The sequence below is a fragment of the Pleurodeles waltl genome, chromosome 5 (genome assembly GCF_031143425.1).
Source record: "Pleurodeles waltl isolate 20211129_DDA chromosome 5, aPleWal1.hap1.20221129, whole genome shotgun sequence".
Taxonomy (NCBI): Eukaryota; Metazoa; Chordata; class Amphibia; order Caudata; family Salamandridae; genus Pleurodeles; species Pleurodeles waltl.
The window spans coordinates 1720042543-1720065721 of NC_090444.1; positions in this window are offsets into that span (position 1 = coordinate 1720042543).

Here is a 23179-nt window from a genome sequence, read left to right on the forward strand (position 1 = left end):
TTTCTGTCACCGAAATGAGAGGAAAAAGTGTTTTTTGGGCCAAATTTTGATGTTTGCAAAGGATTCTGGGTAACATAACCTGGTCAGAGCCCCGCAAGTCACCCCATCTTGGATTCCCCTGGGTTTCTAGTTTTCAAAAATGCACTGGTTTGCTAGGTTTCCTCAGGTGCCGGCTGAGCTACAGGCCAAAATCCACAGGTAGGCACTGCTTTTTATAAAAAAATGTGATGTGTCCACGTTGTGTTTTGGGCCCTTTCCTTTCGTGGGCGCTAGTCCTACCCACACAAGTGAGGTATCATTTTTATCGGGAGACTTGGGGAAACGCTGGGTGGAAGGAAATTTGTGGCTCCTCTCAGATTCCAGAACTTTCTGCCACAGAAATGTGAGTAACGTGTTTTTTTAGCCAAATTTTGAGGTTTGCAAAGGATTCTGGGTAACAGAACCTGGTCCGAGCCCCGCAAGTCACCCCTCCTTGGATTCCCCTAGGTCTCTAGTTTTCAGAAATGCACAGGTTTGGTAGGTTTCCCTAGGTGCCGGCTGAGCTAGAGGCCAAAATCTACAGGTAGGCACTTCGCAAAAAACACCTCTGTTTTTTTCCAAAATTTAGGATGTGTCCACGTTGCGCTTTGGGGTGTTTCCTGTCGCCGGCGCTAGGCCTACCCACGCAAGTGAGGTATAATTTTTATCGGGAGACTTGGGGGAACGCTGGGTGGAAGGAAATTTGTAGCTCCTCTCAGATTCCAGAACTTTATTCCACAGAAATGTGAGGAACATGTGTTTTTTTAGCCAAATTTTGAGGTTTGCAAAGGATTCTGGGTAACAGAACCTGGTCCGAGCCCCGCAAGTCACCCCTCCTTGGATTCCCCTAGGTCTCTAGTTTTCAGAAATGCACAGGTTTGGTAGGTTTCCCTAGGTGCCGGCTGAGCTAGAGGCCAAAATCTACAGGTAGGCACTTCGCAAAAAACACCTCTGTTTTTTTCCAAAATTTAGGATGTGTCCACGTTGCGCTTTGGGGTGTTTCCTGTCGCCGGCGCTAGGCCTACCCACGCAAGTGAGGTATCATTTTTATCGGGAGACTTGGGGGAACGCTGGGTGGAAGGAAATTTGTAGCTCCTCTCAGATTCCAGAACTTTCTGCCACAGAAATGTGAGGAACATGTGTTTTTTTAGCCAAATTTTGAGGTTTGCAAAGGATTCTGGGTAACAGAACCTGGTCCGAGCCCCGCAAGTCACCCCTCCTTGGATTCCCCTAGGTCTCTAGTTTTCAGAAATGCACAGGTTTGGTAGGTTTCCCTAGGTGCCGGCTGAGCTGGAGGCCAAAATCTACAGGTAGGCACTTCGCAAAAAACACCTCTGTTTTTTTCCAAAATTTAGGCTGTGTCCACGTTGCGCTTTGGGGTGTTTCCTGTCGCCGGCGCTAGGCCTACCCACGCAAGTGAGGTATCATTTTTATCGGGAGACTTGGGGGAACGCTGGGTGGAAGGAAATTTGTAGCTCCTCTCAGATTCCAGAACTTTCTTCCACAGAAATGTGAGGAACATGTGTTTTTTTAGCCAAATTTTGAGGTTTGCAAAGGATTCTGGGTAACAGAACCTGGTCCGAGCCCCGCAAGTCACCCCTCCTTGGATTCCCCTAGGTCTCTAGTTTTCAGAAATGAACAGGTTTGGTAGGTTTCCCTAGGTGCCGGCTGAGCTAGAGGCCAAAATCTACAGGTAGGCACTTCGCAAAAAACACCTCTGTTTTTTTCCAAAATTTAGGATGTGTCCACGTTGCGCTTTGGGGTGTTTCCTGTCGCCGGCGCTAGGCCTACCCACGCAAGTGAGGTATCATTTTTATCGGGAGACTTGGGGGAACGCTGGGTGGAAGGAAATTTGTAGCTCCTCTCAGATTCCAGAACTTTCTGCCACAAAAATGTGAGGGACATGTGTTTTTTTAGCCAAATTTTGAGGTTTGCAAAGGATTCTGGGTAACAGAACCTGGTCCGAGCCCCGCAAGTCACCCCTCCTTGGATTCCCCTAGGTCTCTAGTTTTCAGAAATGCACAGGTTTGGTAGGTTTCCATAGGTGCCGGCTGAGCTAGAGGCCAAAATCTACAGGTAGGCACTTTGCAAAAAACACCTCTGTTTTCTTCCAAAAATTTGGATGTGTCCACGTTGCGGTTTGGGGCGTTTCCTGTCGCGGGCGCTAGGCCTACCCACACAAGTGAGGTATCTTTTTTATCGGGAGACTTGGGGGAACATAGATTAGCAAAACAAGTGTTATTGCCCCTTGTCTTTCTCTACATTTTTTCCTTCCAAATATAGGAGTGTGTGTAAAAAAGACTTCTATTTGAGAAATGCCCTGTAATTCACATGCTAGTTTGGTCACCCCGGAATTCAGATATGTGCAAATAACCACTGCTCCACAACACCTTATCTTGTGCCCTTTTTGGAAATACAAAGGTTTTCTTGATAGCAATTTTTTACTCTTTATATTTCAGCAAATGAATTGCTTTATACCCGGTATAGAATAAAAATGCACGTCAGGGTGCAGCTCATTTATTGGCTCTGGGTTCCTTGGGTTCTTGATTAACCTACAAGCCCTATATATCCCCGCAACCAGAGGAGTCCAGCAGACGTAACGGTATATTGCTTTCGATAATCTGACATTGCAGGGAAAAGTTACAGAGTAAAACGTAGAGAAACATTTATGTTTTTTTCACCTCAATTTCAATATTTTTCTTTTTCAGTTGTTATTTTCTGTAGGAAACCCTTGTAGGATCTACACAAATGACCCCTTGCTGAATTCAGAATTTTGTCTACTTTTCAGAAATGTTTAGGTTTCTGGGATCCAGCATTGGTTTCATGCCCATTTCTGTCACTGACTGGAAGGAGGCTGAAAGCACAAAAAACTGCAAAAATGGGGTATGTCCCAGTAAAATGCCAAAATTGTGTTGAAAAATTGGGTTTTCTGATTCAAGTCTGCCTGTTCCTGAAAGCTGGGAAGCTGCTGAGTTTAGCACCGCAAACCCTTTGTTGATGCCATTTTCAGGGGAAAAACCACAAGCCTTTTTCTGCAGCCACTTTTTCCAATTTTTTTGAAAAAAACGAAATTTTCACTGTATTTTGGCCAATTTCTTGGCCTCCTTCAAGGGAACCCACAAAGTCTGGGTACCTCTAGAATCCCTAGGATGTTGGAAAAAAAGGACGCAACTTTGGCTTGGTTAGCTTATGTGGACAAAAAGTTATGAGGGCCTAAGCGCGAACTGCCCCAAATAGGCAAAAAAAGGCCTGGCACAGGAGGGGGAAAAGGCCTGGCAGCGAAGGGGTTAATTAGTAGTTTTATTGGGCAAGTCAAAAGCTACATCTAGAAGTGTAGATTTACAGACACAACTCAGAGTACATCTCTGCTTGGATGCAATCCACAAACAGCAGGTGGAGATCTATTCCTAGTAGTAGAGGTACCTGTGTCGACCTATGTATGGTCATGTGAAGGAGGGGCAGGGGATATGTGAAACAAAAAATACGACAGTGAAATTGTCATTAGTAGTTATACAGTCGTATTTTAGATGTAATTCGACCATCCATAGTTCAAAGTGTAGGCAAGCATCTGTATCCATGCTATGTAGAACCTCAAATTGAAAAGATATGGAAACAGTCATCACCTGGGGGGATCACACACAACTGACAGTCATTACAATTGAGGGCATATAAATACAGCCCACACCCTGGGCCTTTATGCTGAGTGATATCGTGGAGAGAGAAACCAGCTACAACTACAGTGATGCAGACCATCTCACTCAGTAGGAAGATGACCTTTACTCATTAGGAGACTCATATGGTGGTGATCTATGTAGCTGAGCACTAAGCATGGTCTGCCTCTACACTCCTTCAATGGAGCGTAGAGGGAGGGTATGTGGGAGGATGCCATCTACAGCTTGAACGCTTTGGTGTTGGGAGTAATCCCAATGGGGAATAAGGAATGGCAGATTCACAGCAAGTGGCAACATTTAAGTTTGCCATGATAGAGATGGCACAGGATATACCTGATGGGTGAGAGCCTCCATAGGTCTCTGCCCATATATGAGCTCCGCCTCAAACATAAAGAGGTAAGACTAAAAATACTGATGTTATCCCTTTCTGCCTTCCTAGTGCGTCACAAAACTTGAGGGGGCCCCCTGCAAAATACCTTGAGGATCTAGTCTGCAGCAGTGTGAGAATATTTCTCACACTGATCATTTTGTATCCAACTTACCTACCATTACCTTTAATTGTAGGTAATGTGTCAGAGTCCATTACAGAGATTTAGCAGAGAGGATGCGTTTTGATTTCATGACACATCCATACAGATGTATCTTTGATTTCACAACAGGACCTAGCATGTGGGCAATGTGAGGGTGTTATAGAGATTAATAGCTGTGTTATTGATGAGGAGGCGCTGTTCTATGACACAATTTCATGCACACCACTACCCCTAATTATGAGATGTGAACACGTCAACTTTTGTAGAGTATGCTTGTGCAGTGTCAGTGACCTGCACAAAGAGGGCATCATAAAGCTGTAATTGGTTTGTACATTAAGAACAATTCCAAACAGGGGTCCACAAAATATTTTTGGCCCAGGGACCACAAACCCCCTGCCAGGTCCATAACGGGGCATCTATTTGCTGAGAGGTCGATGGAAACAGGTAAAAGTTTAGCTTACCACTGGGTATATCCAGAACAGCGTAGGCTTTGGACATCATCAAGTAGGTACAGCAGCGGCAGGATGTGTAGGATCGGCTCGATGGCAGTATAGAGTGTGTGAAGCTGACTACAGGTAAGTTTCAGCTTTATATCCTTCCCTTTCCGCCAGCCCAGATCTACAGTCACGTTGGCGGGAAGGCACTTTGTAATTGGGCCAGCGGTAACACTGATGGTCCACCCTCCGCCAGACACAGTGGCCTATTCTGCCACGGTCAAGATTTCCTGGCCGCAGAGGTGGGACTATGGCGGTCCTTCGTCTATGTAACCGCATGCATCGTAATAGGGCGGGTGGACTGCCAAAGGTGTTACGGTGATTCTAACGCCGTTTCAGCAGTGGTAACATGACCACCAAACTCATAATCAGTCCCTAAATAGGCTGCTGTTCTTCCCATTGCAACTGACAGGTCTTGGAAAAATTTGGGGAAGACTCTGTTAGGTACTTAAACATTATTCGGCATGGCTATCTTGCTGGCTAATACACCAGACAAAATGACGTCTGTGGTACAGCTATGGTGGATCAAAAGAACGCTCTTATGAATCAAGGTACACACCCCTCTGAAGTAGAAGCTATAGTATTCAAAATATGAACATCACCCTAAGTAGAAGCAAAAGTACTGCTGTCCTTGGGTGAAAGGTGCATTTGTGGAAGGTACGCTAGTTTACCATTATGCTGAGTTAAGTAGGTAAACACCTGTTTACTCTTTCTGGATTTGTTAAGGCCCTGAATATTCCAAGTCAAGCTTGCGAGGTCCAGCACCCGGGCGTTCTTCCATGGAGACCGCATGTAGGAAGGGATAGGTATGTTGTGTTGGTATATGGTGTATCATGGCAAGTGATATGTAACGACACAAAAAAAATAACAGTCAAACAATATCCAAACTCACATAAAACAACCCGACCCCCACCCACCCAAGAGTATGAGACGTCTGGCAAATCCCAGGCAAAAAGGCAACCAAATTAACTACAAACAATCGTGTTATATACACCGGTGGGCTGGCAACACCCTGTAGTCAGTGTCCATCTGTAACTAAAGCCCATTAGTTAGTGTCAGAACAACGTAAAACCAAACTTCCAGCATCTTACAAGTGTCATGACTCAGGAGGGGACCAGTTGAGAAGGCACACTGGTGCCCCCTGAGTACAGCAGATACTGAGTATACCTGCTGAAGCGGTGGGGGCATGAGCGGTGTCTGCTGTGGTAGCGCTGGGAGACTGCTCGGGGGGAGTTGCGCTGTGGTATTCCACTATCCCCACCCTGGAGTTTTCAGTGCGAGAGGGCCTCGGCGGGTGTAGCGAGATCCGGTACTGTGGATTAATCTCTACTCGCAGGCGGGCCAGCAATAACATGCTGTGTTCGAAGCCCTGCTTTCGTAACGTTTCTTAACATCTGAAAATGTATGTTTTGCCTTCTGCACTTCAAGGGTAAGGTCGGGTAACAGGGACAAGGTGGAGCCCTGATAATCGAGGGGGCCTCGTTCCCGGGCAATTCATAGAGCTCTGACCTTGTAACTTAGAAGATGAGCTGTTATTAGTCTTGGCGGAGCACCTGGTGGGGACCTCGGACCGAGGGGGTCTGTGGGTACGCTCCACAACGAAGGTGCCAGTGAATCTATGACTGCCGAAAAGTCCAGTGAGTAGGTCTTCAACGAAGTTGGCATGATGCCCGATGTTGGTAGACTCGGCCACTCCTGTTACCCAAAGGTTATTATGAAAAGAGCGCAGCTCAAGGTCCGTTAACCACCGCTTGTTTAAGGACTCACTCTACTTTCTCCAACGGTTTGGTGATGTTGGTGGCGTCATCCTCTATCTCGGAGATACGGTGCTCTGCCCCATCGTGGCTGACAGTGTGGCGATCCATGCGCTCTCCCACGCAGTCTAACCGACCAGCAAGGGTGTCAAATTGGGCATCTATTGACTTAAACCCGGTACGCAGCTCAGACATTATTGCAGCAGTGTCACCCTTCAGGGCCGGTTTTAGCGCTGGTGGCGCCCTGGGCGAGTGTTTTTTGACGCCCCACCCACTCTTGACCACCTCTTAGGATTCCCTCACTACACCTGGCAAATGAGCCCCTCATCTCTCCACACACCCCCTTCACATACATTCATTTGTATTAAAGCGCTTGTAAAGGCTGGCTTTACTAATCCACCCAGCTATCCACATAAAATATACTTCTGTTCTTTGCAGCTCTCTACGCCACTTTATGGAGAGTCAAAGCTGCCACTAGACAAAACGCCCATCTCCCTCTCCCTAGCAGGAACATTACTCACAAGAGGTATCTTGACATTTTAATTGCTTCCTGAAGGCTGGATGCACAAGGAACTTTTCAGTAGGTGCTTTTAAATCACAAGTTTCATAAGTTATTGCTAACCAGTGCGGCCACTTGGGATCAGCGCCCCCCAATCCAGGTCAGCACCCGGTGCGGCCGCACCGCTCGCACTGCCCTAAAGCCGACCCTGCCACCCCGTCCTCGCCTCCGGGGAGGCTGTCAATGAGTTCTCCGTGTCAGATATGGAATGCTGTTGTCTCGCGGACCTGGACTGATCAAAGCTGTGTATTTCCTGGTGGGGGGTCTCCGCGTCAGATGTTGTAAATGAAGAGGGCAAACCTCCTGAGGTCTACAGGTCAAGGAGTAGGTAAGGCAGGGCCAGGGCCAGTGACGTAGGAGCGTGGCTAGGATGGGGCTGCCGGGACAGTGAGTATCTGAGCAGCCGGTATCTTGTGCCGCGTGGATTATGAGAGCCAAGTGGCGTGGTACAGTGTCACAGGGCCTGCTGGGAGCTCACGGCGCGGCCACGCAAGCAGTATTTCAGTGCAAGAAAGGTGGGAATGCACCTAGGGGGGTACTAATTAGGAGGGGGGAGAAGTTAACAAGGCACCCCCAGTTCATCCCTCCAGCAGGTGCCACAGCCAGCGACAATGCCCAACGTAGTGGGGGCTTACCCCAGCATAGAAACAGGAGGCACAAGCGCTGTCAGCAAAGTGTACAGTCTAGAGCGGGGTGGGCCTGCTCAAGCAGGCATTGTTGCAGTGGGGGTCTCAGCGGGGTATGGCCTATGGCTGTAGGGTCGCAACTCAGCAGGAGTAGGTCGTTGGACAGCCCGGTCAGACGGCCCGGGCCAAGGACCCACATGTAGCCGTGGTCCGCGCTCAGCTCAAAGTTGTGTACCTCACCTCGGCAGGGGTAGTATAGTATTCGGCACAAGGTACGATCGCTAGATGAACAGCACTGAGAAGCGCACTACCCGCGCAGCACCCCAGAGGCTACAGCCGCAGGCCCGTGTGCCAATCATCAGTGTATTGTGTACAAACACTCCACGTGGCGGTCCAAGCCCACGGATCTCTCTCAGTCCAGGTGGCGGTCCACACCTAGTCTCCTCGCCGCACATGCGGCGATGTGTAGCAGGCACATCAGTAAGTTGGCAGGGCCCAGCGACCCCGTCGTCAGGCTCGCAGAGCCCGACGCGCGCCTCACTGAGAAATCGGCCTCCCCGCAGCACATCGGATGGCGATTAGGCGAAGCTGGTGTCCACATATGACTGCAGCATATCCATGACCCAGTGATGCTGCTGGATATTGGTTAGTTCCGAAAGTTAGGGGCAGATGGCATCGAAGCTTCAGTCCCGGGCAGCCATCTCGGTGGGCGGCTTTGACATGTTCCCATAGAAAGGTTTAAAGCTCTAGTTAGACGGGTACAAGCTATGGGCATGAGAATGTAAGCTTTGGGACTTTCCCATACTCTGCTATTGTCTCTCCCACTTCCTAGACTTTGAACAGCATAGAGTGGCTCCTGGGCAGGGCCCTGACGTAGTCCTCATACTGTAGTATCTGGCAGGGAAAGAGGATGTTTGTAGCCAGGAGTCACAAAGGGAAAGTGCTGTGGTGTGTCGTCCACTCACATGTGTCTAAGCGATTTGGAGGGAGGTTTTCAACTTTGTTCAACTTGGTATGTAATATATATGCATGCATACCCACACACCAAACACACCCACACATTCACAGCATGCACACTGCAGCCTGCACACACACACACACACCACATGTCAAGAGCGCACACGTATCAATCAGTCAGGAATTTGTAAAGCGCACTAGTCACCCGGGAGGGTCTCAAGGCACTGCTGAGGAGGGGAGGGATGAGAAGGGGGGGGGGGGGGGGGAGTGAGGTCCTGCTACTGTTCGAACAGCCAGGTCCTGAGAAGTTTCCTGAAGGTAAGGAGGTCTTTGGTCTGGCGCAGGTGGGTGGGAATAGTGTTCCACATTTTGGCGGCGAGGTGCAAGAATGATCTAACACCGGTTGTAGTTCTGCTGATGATTGGGACAGTTGCAAGGGCGAGGTTGGCAGAGCGGAGTTGCCGGGTCGGGGTGTAGAAAGAGAGTCGTCTCTTGAGGTATTCTGGTCCGGTGTTGGGCAGTGCTTTATGAGCGAGGGTGAGGAGTTTGGAGGTGATTCTCTACTGGGAGCCAGTGCAGGTTTTTCAGGTGGTCTGTGATGTGGCAGTGGCGGGGGATGTCCAGGATGAGGTGTGCAGAGGTGTTCAGGACGCATTGCAGCCTCTTCTGGAGTTTGGCCATGGTTCCTGCGTAGAGGGCGTTGCCGTAGTCCAGCTTGCTGCTTACGAGGGCTTGGGTGACTGTTCTGGTCTCGGTGGGTATCCATTTATAGATCTTTCGGAGCCTGCAGAGAGTGTTGAAGCAGACAGAGGAGATGGCGTTGACTTGCTGGGTCATGGATAGTGAGGGATCCAAGATGAATCCTAGGTTGCGTGCGTGGTCGGCGGGAGTAGGAGTGGTTCAGAGAGTGGCAGGCCACCAGGAGTCATCCCATGTGGAGGGGGTGGAGCCGAAGATGAGGACTTCTATCTTGTCGGAATTGAGTTTGAGACAGCTGCTCTTCATCCATTCCGCAATGGCCTTCATTCCTTCGTGGAGGTAGGTCTTGGCGGAGTCCTTGGTGAGGGAGAGGATCAGCTGGGTGTCGTCGTATGAGATGATGTTGAGGTTGTGGGATCGGGTGATGTTAGCGAGCGGGGCCATGTAGACGTTGAAGAGGGTCGGGCTGGGGGACAAACCCTGGGCTACGCCCCAGATGATTTCGGTGGCCTCCGAGCGGAATGGGGGAGGCGGACTCTCTGGGTTTTGCCAGTGAGAAAGGAGGTGACCCAGTCTAGGGCTCTGTCGCGGATTTCAGCATTGCTGAGGCGTGAGCGTAGGGTGTGGTGGCAGACGGTGTCGATACGGCTGAGAGGTCCAGGAGGATGAGGACTGCAGTTTCGCCACTGTCCAGTATGGTTCTGATGTCGTCAGTGGCAGCAATGGGGGCGGTTCCGGTGCTGCGGTTGCTGCGGAATCCGGATTGGGAAGGGCCCAGGGTGCGGGCCTATTCGAGGAAGTGGGTTAGTTGTCTGTTGACAGCCTTCTCGATGAATTTTGCCAGGAACGGGAGCACAGAGCTAGGCCAGAAGTTCTTGAGGTCCTTTGGGGCCGCCTTGGGTTTTTTGAGGAGGGTGTTGATCTCGGTGTGTTTCCAGCTCTCTGAGTAGGTGGCAGACTCAAAGGTGCTATTGATGATCGTCCGTAGTTGGGGTGCGATGACGGAGCTAGCTTTGTTGAGGATGTGGTGAGGGCAGGAGTCAGATGGAGAGCCGGAGTGGATGTTGTTCATAATTTCGATGGTGTTGTTGTCGTTGACCGGGGTTCAGGAGAGCAGGAGGTTGGTCAGAGGTGAATCTGTGGTGTTGATGGTTGCCGGGGGGTCTGGGTGCTGAAGCTGTCATGGATGTCTGTAATCTTGCAGTGGAAGTAGGAGGCTAGGGAGTTGCAGAGGTCTTGGAATGACGGGATGTCGTTGGCGTTGGAGCTGGGGTTGGAGAGTTCCTCACGACGTTGAAGAGCTCCTTGTGGCTGTGTGGGATGTTGTTGATTCGGTCTTTGAATGGGGTTCTCTTGGCGGCTTGGATGAGTTGGAGGTGTCTGTGGATGGCGTTTTTGAAGCCTGTGGGGTCGTCCAGTGTCTGATCTTGGCACCACTTTCTTTCTAGTCTTCGAAATGCACGGCAACACAGTAGAGGGCCAGCCCCACCAATTCACATACAACAAATGAACTCGTAACAACAACATCACAACCGCACAAATATGTAGATATGTCAAACACTCACAACCGACGCTGGCCAGGAACTCAACACACATACAACACAATATACAATCATCTGAGAAAAAACACATACAATTACACCATCATACAACGTAGCACTCGACATACACATCACACACACACAGCACACCGAACCTATTATGCCATGCACAGTACACGCCGACTCAAACTGGCCAAGCACACAAAGCCACACAGAACTACAACAAACACATATGAACACTAACACAACACACCACCATGACAACAAATAATCATCTACATACACATACCCATCACACAAAACACACACAATTCCTGGGGGATTAAAGCATTTTACACAACCTCACAGACTGCTCAGACAATACCAGAAGCACCAAGCAGCACATATACACAAATACTGCCACACAACCAATGTCAGCCAGGAACAACTCAAACCTAGGAAAGGAAATGCAGGACAACGATGGGACTTTAAAACCAACAACAACTGGTTTGTTCAACCTTTATGTGGAATAATTTTGTAAAAAACAATTACCAAGGCATTAGGCCAGTCCACAGCTGTTGAAAACAGCACCAAAGGCACTAAATGGTGCCCCTACTTGACTCCAGACTGCCATCTAACCTGCACAGGTAGGTGCATCAAGGGGTCAGGCAGGTACCTCAGGGATCCCTGGTGGGTGATGGGGTGGAGGGTGTTTGGGCTTTGGTTTGGGGGATGGGTTTAGGCTTGGGAGTGGGGGTGTTTAGGCTTGGGCAGGGGCAGATCTATTTTGGTGGGTGTACGAGGGGCCTGTGACGATATGTGAACAGAGCTCACAACCAAGTCTGCGGATATATTTCATGTTGAAACTCTTAATTGTGATATATATATGTATGTTTTATGTCTCCTTTGTTATGATTATGTCTCAGTCTTTCACAATAATAAATTTCTCCTTTCTTGCCCTTCAGGTGGATTTCGGTGTGTTGCTTTGCGTGGTCTTCCCGGTATGGATGTCCAGCGGCATCGGGGTTGGAGGCAGAGCGACATGGGAAGAGAAACAAATAATAAAGGTAAGTCGGGGAGTCCTCAGGATGGGGTCCTAAGAGTTGTAGGGGAAAAGGGAGGGTGGTGAGGTGAAGGAAACTGCAGGGCGTCCAACCACCTGGTTTGAGGGTTCACCCAGTGATGTTAGGTGGTATGTTTCCCCGCAAGGCCCAGCCCAGAGAGGAGAACGGAAAAAGGTAGAAAAACAAAAATATGAGGAAACGAAGGAGAAGAGAAAAAAAACAGAGGTTGGTTGTACTATGTAAGTAAACACCGATCGCTGAACTGTTAGTCGCACAGTCCCAGTGACGGTTAGAGTGTTGTCTTCAAGTGAGTCACCAGTCGAATGACTCCGAAGGAAAAACCACACAAAAAAAAAAAAAATAGTAAAACAAAAGAAGAAAGAAAGTAAATGTGGTCACAGATTATAATGTTATTATTGGTTGTCTGCCTGGTCCCCCTCTCAACCTTAGGGGTTATGTTAGTCCCCTTCCCCCCCCCATCCTGCCCGCCCCTCCTCTCTTCCCAGAATGGAGCGATAACGGTGGTGCAAGCATGCATGTACCTGACTTAGCCACGTCCCTCCAGGGGCGTGGCTGGAGATGGGTCCTTCAGGGGTTCCCTCTCAGCGCTTCCCCAGGTCGGGTCCGTCTCCTCCTTTCTTGTCCTTGGCTTCTGGGCGTCTCCCTGGCGATCCGCGTTCCTCCAGCCAGTCATCCCTTTCCTCTCCCCCTCTGCGCGTCCCTTGTCTGTTTTTTGTTGTCTTGGAAACCTGACGTCCGGGCTTTCCAAGACTTCCGTTTCCGGGTGAGACTGTGGAGTTCCCCCGGGGCACTCTGTTTCTGAAGTGTCCGGGCTGCATGGAGCCGAGGATGCCGCAGCCCGGTTACAGTGGGGTGGACTTCTTCTTGTCTGGGGGAAGGGCATGGGTGCTGGCAGGGGGGTACGGGAGGCCTTGGAGGTAGAAGGGATGGACTTGGGGAGGGAAACAGACCGTTTAGGGGTGTCATGTGGGGGAGGAGGAGTAGGGAAAAGGTCAAACTCTGCAAGGAAAGTTTTCTTGGACACATGGGGACGGTCATCTTAAGGTTTTTTTTGTGTGGAGGGTGAGGGGGTGGTATGATGTGTTGGTGTGGATATTTTGTGTGCATGTTTGTAGGAGGTGTGCTTGTGGGAGTCTGTTGGGTGAATGAGTGTGGGTGTTTATGTTTCTTGGGCTGAGGTGGGGTGGAGGTGCTGTGGGATGCTGTGGTGGGTGGGTGGCTGTCTGTTGGGGAGGTGACTGCAAGTATGTGCTGCATGTAAGTGTATCAGTGGTTGTGGTGTCTGGAGGTGCGGTGACTTGGGTGGATGCCTGAGGGTCTTCTGGGGTGATGTCTGCAGGCAGGAGAGGTGTGGTGGCTGGATCACTGAATGTTGGTGTGGTGTCTGCAGGAGTGCCAGGTGTTGTGTCTGCAGGTGGATGTTGTCTGTGTGCATGCTGGTGGTATGTCTTGTGGTGCCTATGTTTGTCTGTGCTACCCTTGGATGTTGAGGTGGATGCATGGCTGTCTGTTTGTGTGCTTTGGCTGGGTCGAGGAAGGGGGAATTGGGAATAGGAATAGGAAGGTGGGGGGACAGTAAACAAAGGGTGACCAGCTTCCGTCAGTGTGGAGGGCAGAGCCTGAAATGATCTCTGTAGACCAACCAATACACTGTGAATCCCCTCCAGGAACACATTGCTCTGTTGGATTTGAGTTGCCAGTCCCTGAAGGACATTCACAATGTTTAACTCACCCACAGAGTTCCACCTCAGGAGGTCAATAGCCTCCTCACTGAGGGCAGCAGGGATAACAGGGGCTGGGGCAGAGGTGCCTGCATCGAAGGAGACACCCACCCTCTTGGATGGGCAGGCACGGCCAACTGGGTGGGGAGCTACAGGGAGGGTGGTGATAGAATGGGGGTGGCAGACAGAGACGGTACTGGGGTGGTCCCAATGGGTCCACCGCCAATAGGGAATGCCCACTGGAGGAGGATTCAGAAGAAGATGTACTGGATTCGGTCTCCCCCATGGCACTCCCCGCACCCTCCAGGCACCTGGGTCCCTCGCTGTCGGTGTTCTCGTGACAGAAGGTCCCGTGGCCACAAGCTTCCCCACTTGGCTGTGCCCTGTATCCTTCGCCTGCTGGTGCTGATGCTGAAATACAGAAAGTCAGATATGGTCATCACATTCACAAGATAACACTTCCTCCATACAGTACACATAAGTCACATTACATCCTGGTCACCAATACCCCAAGGTAGTGCCAGTAAAGTGCCAGCATCATGCCACTACAAGATTTGATGTATGTCCCTCAATATGAACTTTGTCAAACACCAGCTAAGCTACCTAACTGACACCTATAAAATCATGAATGAAGTAGACCAATCACACTAACCGTACCATAACAAGGGCACTTTGCCACATTATACATGTTCCCTATCCACAGCAACATGGTCAAGCACCAATGAAGCAATAGTTTAGGAAAGTGAAATTGTGTAACACTGATCAAAAACACATACTCAACACATACAAATATTTACCTGATGTCATGTGCCAGGCTATGACAGCTGTTTTAAAGTAAAAGCAAGCACGCCTGGTGTAGACAAGCCAAACCTACTTCATTTCAAATACTTATAACCATACACACTGGACATATGCAAAGCTGTCAGACCTCAAATTGCCATACATTGCAAGTTAAGGTAAAGTAGGCAGAACACATATCATACATACATGCACGAATAATGATGTATCATGAATTGAAAAAACAATGTGGACAAAATCATCTAGGTCATTGCTCATCAGACAACTAATATCATCAGTCAAATAAGGAGCAAGTTGTCTCTGACCTATGTCCCAAACACATTCACAAGATGTCAAACATTGTACCAGAAATATCGACAACTAAACTGGGCTGCAAGATGACAATCAGACCTACCTAATCATGCAGTTACTCCATCTTTGGGCCACTGACTGAGTGGGTAGATCACCACACACACATCAGACATGCCAAACCTTACATCTGTCTGTGGAGGATTCTGTGAGCCAAAGCACATGTGTTGCAAACATGACAGGTACATCTACCATGATGCATGCCCCAAGCCAAGATACACTTACATCACTACTCGTGTATGTGAACTACCACACTAGCACCACATAGGTATCAGTGCCAACATTAGGCTCCCAAACAGCCAGGATTAATTTGCCACATCCTTCATAGCAAATACAAGTATACATAAATATTTGCAATGTTAAATCTTTCCTGAACCTTTCAAATGATATATGATGATACATATCTGTCACAAATGTACCTGTTAATGGGCTACTATTGTTCAATGTAATGCCTACAGCAGTATTCCCATGGGCATTGCTGTGTGGCTATGTTCCACTCACAGAACATTAGCAAGGGTGTAACATTCCTAGCTTCTGATAGCATTATATGTATGCCCATAGAAAAGTTGAAACACATCAATGGTATCCAAGATGCGTGTTGTGTATGTACATCTGTCACTTACCAAAGGGGAATACTTTGTAATAGGTGTGAAGATGTTAACCATGTAGGTCATGTGACATGTCAGATGGACATCACAGCCTCATATGCTGCTGGCACTTATCAGAAAGCATTAAACAATTAGTGATGAAAAGGATATGTCTGACTCAATGTTGCACATAAACAGGAATATTGAGACATTGCAGAGGACAGAGTTGAAGGACCTACACACCTTACCACCATTACATTGGGAGGATTTACCTGTTGGTAGGTATCTACAATCACCATTGTTGAAAATGCAGTTATAATGGTGCACATATGACACAGTCATATGTGCACCATTAAATGCAAATATACTGAGGGAACAACATAGTTGAGTAATATGTCTCTACATACTTGTGTGTGTGCACACCTGTGTGTCATAGATGGCTATGGTACATCAATGAGTACACAGGAAATGTGTGACATTTTGCACTTACCACATTGACAGAGCCAACATCCAGTTGCCTCACTTAATCACCTGGTAAAGGGATAAACATGACTTAGGTTTGTACTTACCCCCTTGTGAGTGCAGTGCTGCCTTCAAACGTCCATCCAACTCAGGGTAGGCCACTGCCAAAAATGCGGGCCATTAGAGGGGTCAATGTCCGAAGGGCACCCCGTCTGTGCTGGGAGGACATCCCCAGCTGGGCCTCTGCGGTCTTCCGGGCCCAGCGTCTCAGGTCATCTCACCTCTTCTGACAGTGGGTGCTCCACCTGCTGTGGATTCCCAGGGTCCACACATTCTTGGCGATGGCACACCAACTTCCCTTTTGCTGATGGGCCTTGACCTGCAAGGATGACATAGATAAAAAATTATGTCATGTCCACATGTACTATACTACAACAGGCAGGGTTAAAACTAGTTGGTACAACAAGCCAAACACAGACTGTCATTAAAATCCCCTCTACTGATAGATGAGCATATGCACCCATGCCAGATGTGAGGTAGCAACAGGCAGACAACATGCATCTCAAGCACCAGCGTCATGTCATCTCATATGACCAGACAGCAAACACATTTGCAAACATGCTATTTCAGGAGGAGTGGTACACCAACTCCACTAACCTTGTGCAATAGTTACAATGTGGGTCAGGGAACATACATCAAACACTCTCCACAATGTCTCAACACTCACAATCTGTCACCAAGCGTAAGTACATGACCAGGTACTCATCCAATTCCATCACAACTTTGGCACCCTACAGACATTAGGCACACATTCAGAAACGTTGCCCATCAGCCTTTGCTTAGTTTCACAAAGGATAATTTGGCTAAGGAAATGTTTGTGCACATGGTGCACTTACGTGCTCCTCTGCTGCACCATAGAGCATTCCATAAAGGGATAAGACCTCCTCTACCAGCTTCTCAAGCTCCTCGATTGAGAAGACAGGGGCCCTATCACCTATAGGACATGGCATGATTGCTCTCAGAGGCAGTACACAGCAGCTCAAGTCGTGGAGGTCTTGCTGGCAGCAGTATCTGAAGTCAAGTGAGAGATGAAGTATGAATTGGCGGTCACATCTGCCACGTAAGACACAGTCACCACCGGTGGACATCGCCATTGGCCCAAGACCATCAAAGGCAGCAATGTGTTTCAGTGGCAATATCTACCCCCCTAGTATCCGCCTACTGCCATGACAACTTCCGCCAGCGGACATAGGTCATTTCCTAATGTCCAGTATAGTAGGTCAGGCAGCTGCCATTGTCAGATCCTTAGATGGTCGGAAAAGTCCTAATAAAGATGTGTAATGAGGTCACAAACATATCTATGTCATAGCTTTCAGTGCTGGCTTTGAGCACCCATGTATTTAAAATCAGATTTTAAATAAATCTTGTAAGATACATGATATGTGAGTCATGTATCATTAGTGGCATGGTCTGCACCCTCATGGCAATTGGATAGATGGTATTAGTGTCTATTATATGTGAAACATGATATGAATGTCATTATCACTGAGACTTTCAGTGACATGCGTATCCATTTCCTAGTCATAATCGAGGCAAGGGGATGACATTGTTGCAATAGGCCTTTATTTACTTATGTATGTCCTGTGTACCATGTTTAACTATTTCATATGGCATGTCTATATATCATGTGTGACACATGTGCATCCACACTTACAGTGGACACAATGACTGATCAACATACCTTCTTGCATGCCTTCATCTAGTTACCCTGGAATGAGAAGGGTCAGACAACCTCCAGCGTACCGTCCACTAGTAGACCTGCAGACCATGGAGGACCAACATGTCATCCAGATCTCCTGCCTGGATAGGCAGACAATAATGAATCTGTTTTGTCTGTTGGAGCCAGATCTGATGCCTTCCATTCGTCATCCAAATAGCATACCATCCATTGTAAAAGGCGTGTCAGTGCAGCATTTCTTAACCACAGGGTGGTCCTTTCAGAATACCGTGGCCCTAACTGCAGGCATGTCCCAGCCTATGTTCAGTCTGATCTTGAAGGATGTGCTCTCTGCATTGTTAAAATACCTTGACAGCTACATCAGATTTTCACAACGTGAGGATTTGGCCCATGTGAAGGCAGATTTTTATGCTATGGCACACATCCCACATGTGGTGGGACCCAATGATAGTACCCATGAAGCATTGGTTCCCCCAAATGGCAATGAACAGGTGTATCGGAACAGGAAGAACTTCCACTCCATTAATGTGCAAGTAGTTTGTTTGGCGGACCTCTACATTTCTCAAGTATGTGTAAAGTACCCTGGTTCAGTTCATGATGCCTTCATCAAGCGGAACAGCAATATCCCACTGCTGATCACACAACAGTACACAGAGAGGGCCTGGCTGGTTGGTAAGTGATATATGCGATGTGTGTCAGTTTCTTATGTCTGCTGCCAAATGTAAGGATGTGAAATATTTATGCGTGCACACTTGTAACAATTCCTTACAGGGAATTCTGGCTACCCAAACCACCCCTGGTTGTTGACACCAGTGAGGTGCCCAACAATGCCTGGGGAAGTTCGCTTCAATGAGGACCAGGAAGTACAAGGTGTGTCATGGAGCGGACTTTTGGGCTCCTAAAGGCTAGATTTCATTGCATTGATAAGTCTGATGGTGCCCTCCTCTACTTACCCCCCAAAGTGCGTCAGCTCATTGTAGCCTGCTGCATGCTCCACAATCTTGCCCTGAGGTGTCAAGTCCCATACATCCATGATGAGGGAGTGCCAGCAGTTTCACAGCAGGTGAGAATGCAGAAATGCCAAGTGAGGATAACAGTGATGATGAAGAAGGTGGAGACATCCAGACAGATCTCATCAATCAGTACTTCACCCTGCTGGAGATATGTGTTGTTCTGTCATTTGATTGACTCAGTGGGGTGGCGGTGGGGTTTTGAATGTTTGAGAAGGGTCATTCGATGACCATCAGACATGTTATTCATTGCTTTACTGTACATAGCCCAGGTTTTGATGCCAAATAGTAAATGGAGTTTAAACTATTATGATTAACTTTTTTGTTAATGTTTGTTACAATGCATGTTTAAAGTTACCATTATATTTGGGGCATGTATTTCTAGGTCATGTTTACCCTTGCCTGCCCAAAATCCTTGTTTCACATTTTTATTTTTCAGATGTCTTCACAATGCCATCCTTTTGTGAAAATTTCTGAATTGTGGCAGGTGGGTTTAGCTGGTCTGACATGTGAAGTGAACATGGATTGAGCCAGGTACTCAATGACATATTGGTGGTGTATGAGCTCAATGCACAGGCTTTCAGGACAGTGGGATGGCAGTGTTCTGTTCCACACAATAGACCTGTTTGCCATGGTATGTGGGTCCAGTGGTGTGATGTTTGTGATCGTATGTCTATGACAAATGTCTTCCTGGGCAATCCATTCACTCAACCATCTCATTGGTTTAATAATGGTACAATCTTACTAGTATGTAGCTGTCACTGTGTTTCCTCATTGCAGGCCACTGTGCATGTGTGTCACGCCTTACATAGGTGAGTAGCATGTCTACAGATACCTGACCATGGTAAGTGGTAGGGTCCCTCACTGGGGACAGTAGTACTGACCTCTGTTTGTATTATGGGGTAGGGTCATTTGGTAGGTATAGTATGTGATAAGGGCTGATGACAAATTGCACCAATCTGTTTGCCTTTTTGAACAGACAAAGTCTGACGTCCCTTACTTTAGTGGTCTGTGAGATGTTAGTTACTAATACCTATGCTGACACACTAAATTGTGAAGATGTACTTCAGTGTGTGATCATTGGCATGTGGTCAGCCTATGTGCAGAACAGTGCTATAAATAGGGATTGATGATTGTCCACTTGTATCATTGTGTATGCATGGAAGCCAGAATCAAAAGTACATGTGACCTGTCCCTTTCCACATTTGCTACATTTGTGTGTATCATATGTAATCAAGAAATGTCACAGTTAACTGTTCAAAATAGATGAAATATGACTCTCAAACATTTGTGTTTTAGTTGTGTTTATTTATAGGTGCTCATGAAAATAAAATGAATGGGATAAAAGCAATTAAGTGCAAACAGTGAAGGGTGCAGTCAAGGTGAATGTTATCATCAGGGTAGCTGCTACAACATTTGGAGTCTCAAGTCCAGTGTCCTACTATCCCTGAAAAATGGACAGTGGTCATAGAAGAGTAAACAGGGTGTATCCGTGGCACACAAGGGAGACCAATCATTAGAGGATCACCTCCTGGCAGTGGTTGTAGTCTTGGCATCCCACCTCCTGGTTGTTTTGGTGGATGTCTGTTACAGAAACTACTTTTTTATCCCTCCTCAGAGTGACGAAAAGAAAACACAAACACCAAGCAAGGGTCCGAACAGATTAAATGTACCAAGGTTTATTGGCAGGCCAAGGCAGAAGGCAGACGCACATCCCAGTGTTACGTCTTACAAGCTGGCATCTTCTGCCATGAAACATATAAGTCAGGCAGTTATATATGTTAATAATAAGTGCTGTCACAGCAAAACCCCAAAAGGGGACATAGTCCAAACATGGGCACACATATACAAAAGAAATGCTGCATATACAAAACTTCAGTCCATAGAGTAAAATATACATAATGCACTGTGAGCATGAACAAGTGAACAGACAACAGGTGGACCCTAAAGAAAAGGGGGCTGGGTTGCTGGCTGGCTGAACTTAAAGTGTGAGACCGAGCTAAACTTAACAATGTGGTTTGGAGAGGTTTGTTTGCACAGCTGGCATAGGTGTCAGAGAGGTCAGCAGGGAAGTCTTGGAGCAGTGCTAGAATAGTAATGTGGATGAGTAGAGTCAACCTGTGAATGAGAGGAGCAAGTGTCTTGGTAAGAGGAAAGAATAAATAGCTTACTGGATTCAGATAATGGAAGAGAGAATTGGAACTAAAGTATCATATCTACAGGTACATACATGGGAATATGTTTTTCTCAACAATACCTCCTTTTTGATAGTAATATCATACACAGTTGCAAAAATTTATTATATATACATGGCAGAAGCATAGTAATAACAATGTATCAATAAAATGCATATCCTCGGGTGGCATTACACATTTTTGTTAGATGAAATACAGATATTATCAGCTAGCTATACACCTACGAGATATTAATTATTCAAACATAGACAAAATTATATGCTAGTATCTAATGCATTCATGTGTTATGGGTCTATAGCCATTAAATCAAACATTTATTTGTGTGATTCCTCTACATCTTGTTGTATTGTAAGATATCTGTGAGCTAGCTCTTGCTCTGTAGGAGGAAGAACTTTAACTGCAGAAAATTAATAGATGTTCTTACTACAGAATTGCTGTAGCATGGAGCAACAACACTGGAGGCAACACAAAAGAACTGCTATTGTTATAAAGATACCGAATAGTGGTAATTCTAAGCTCTTCAGCCATCCCGTTGGTAACCATGAACAAAGCCATGACCAATCATCAGAATCTGAAATTTTGCCTGCTCCATGAAATATTTGAACTGCTTTCTTAATTTGGGCGACATCCCTAGCTATGTTTCCACTATCATTTAAAAAATAATAGCAAGAGGAATTCAATAAAATATACAGGCCCTCATTATAACTTTGGCGGTAAAAAACTGCTACCGCCTCTGCGACGGCTGCCAAAATACCGTCGTCACGGCTACCAGCCGTCTGCCAAATTATGACTGTAGCTGGAATTCCACCAGAAGGATGGCGGAATTCCATCTGCGGCCAGGGCCAGCAGCAGTGCCATATCAGTAGACCGCCGCAGACCATATGATGACACATGATACGGCCTGGCGGTGTTCTGTTGGCGGACGCTGCCGCTGGCAGCAGCGCCCGTCACGTCTCCTGCCAGAGGACCCCCTGAAATCAGGTACATCGGGTGCTCGGATGGGGGGGGTGTTGTGTGTGTGTGTGGGGGTGGGGGTGAATGTTTGTGTGTGCGTGAAGGCAGGTGTGTGTTGCGTGTTGGATGTGTGTGCTTGAATGGCTGTGTAAGTGCGTGTATGTTGTGTTGGGTGAATGTGTGTGTGCATGTATGTGTGCATGTATGTATGTAAGTGTGTGTGGATGTGTGTGAGTGGATGTATGCATGCATGGATGAATGTGGGTATGAGTGTGTATATGTGTGTGTTTGATGATGCGTGAAGGTGCATGTATGTTGGGGGTTCTGGTGTTGGAGGGGTGGGTGGAGTTGAAACCTGGGGAAGGGGAGGAGGGCGTGGAAGACCCCTATCAGTGACAGGGAATGGGTTTCCTATCACTGATAGTGCCTATCGCCATGGTTTTCGTGGCAGTAAGGAAGCCACGAAAACCATGGCCTGGCGGCTGTTACCGCCATGGCGGACAGAGTGGTACATTGGTGGTTTGGCTTGAGCCAAACCACCAATGTCATTTTATGGGGAAAAGTACTGCCAGCCTGTTGGCAGTACTTTTCTCCATTTTACTGTTGTCCGCCGGGGTTGTAATGAGGGCCACAGACCTCCTTGTTGTAGTGTCAGGAGGTCAAGGGCAATTCTATGTTGAATAGTCATGGCAGTCACTGAATTTATTTTCACCTGCAACTCTTGAAGTGCATCTCTTGTTGCATTGACTGCTATAGCTAGCTCAGCAGACATGTTAACGGGCCAATTCCAAATCATATACACCATATCGAGGGATTCATATACGCATTAGCTCAAAAACTATACCTTGTCTAGCCTCCAGAATAGGTGTATCTCTTTTATACCTATGAGCAAAACTCACAAAATGTAATGGCTCATGTGCTGCAATATGCAGGACAACTGAAATGTTTGGTGTTAGATAAGAAATAGCACACATGCCTTCCCAGTGCCGCGGAAGCACCTTGTAAGCCTTAGTTCCACAAATGAAATACATACTGCCCTATAACTGTGTGTCCAATGTGTGATATGTACTGAGAGTGAGAGGAAGGCCTTCCCCATCAGGGAAAGAGTTCTGAAATTGATCACACCATTTATAATCAATCCATGCAGAATTTATAAAAGTAACATTTGCCCACGGCACCATGTAAGAGCAGCAAGCTGACCATGAAGAATATTCTAATATTTTAGAAATCACATTTGGTGCACTAGCATAATCACTTTGTTGCTCAATTAGTGGATCATATAGAAGACCATCAGGTGTTATCAACAGTGTCTCTCCATGAATAGTGATGTTCCAGTAATGTAAAGCGTAGGTAACTTTCTTTCCTTGTGTCTTAGTTGTCCAGATCCTACTTATTAACTGTCTGTCCCTTATATTCCAATTACCCGGGGTGGCATCAAATTCTAATATGTTAG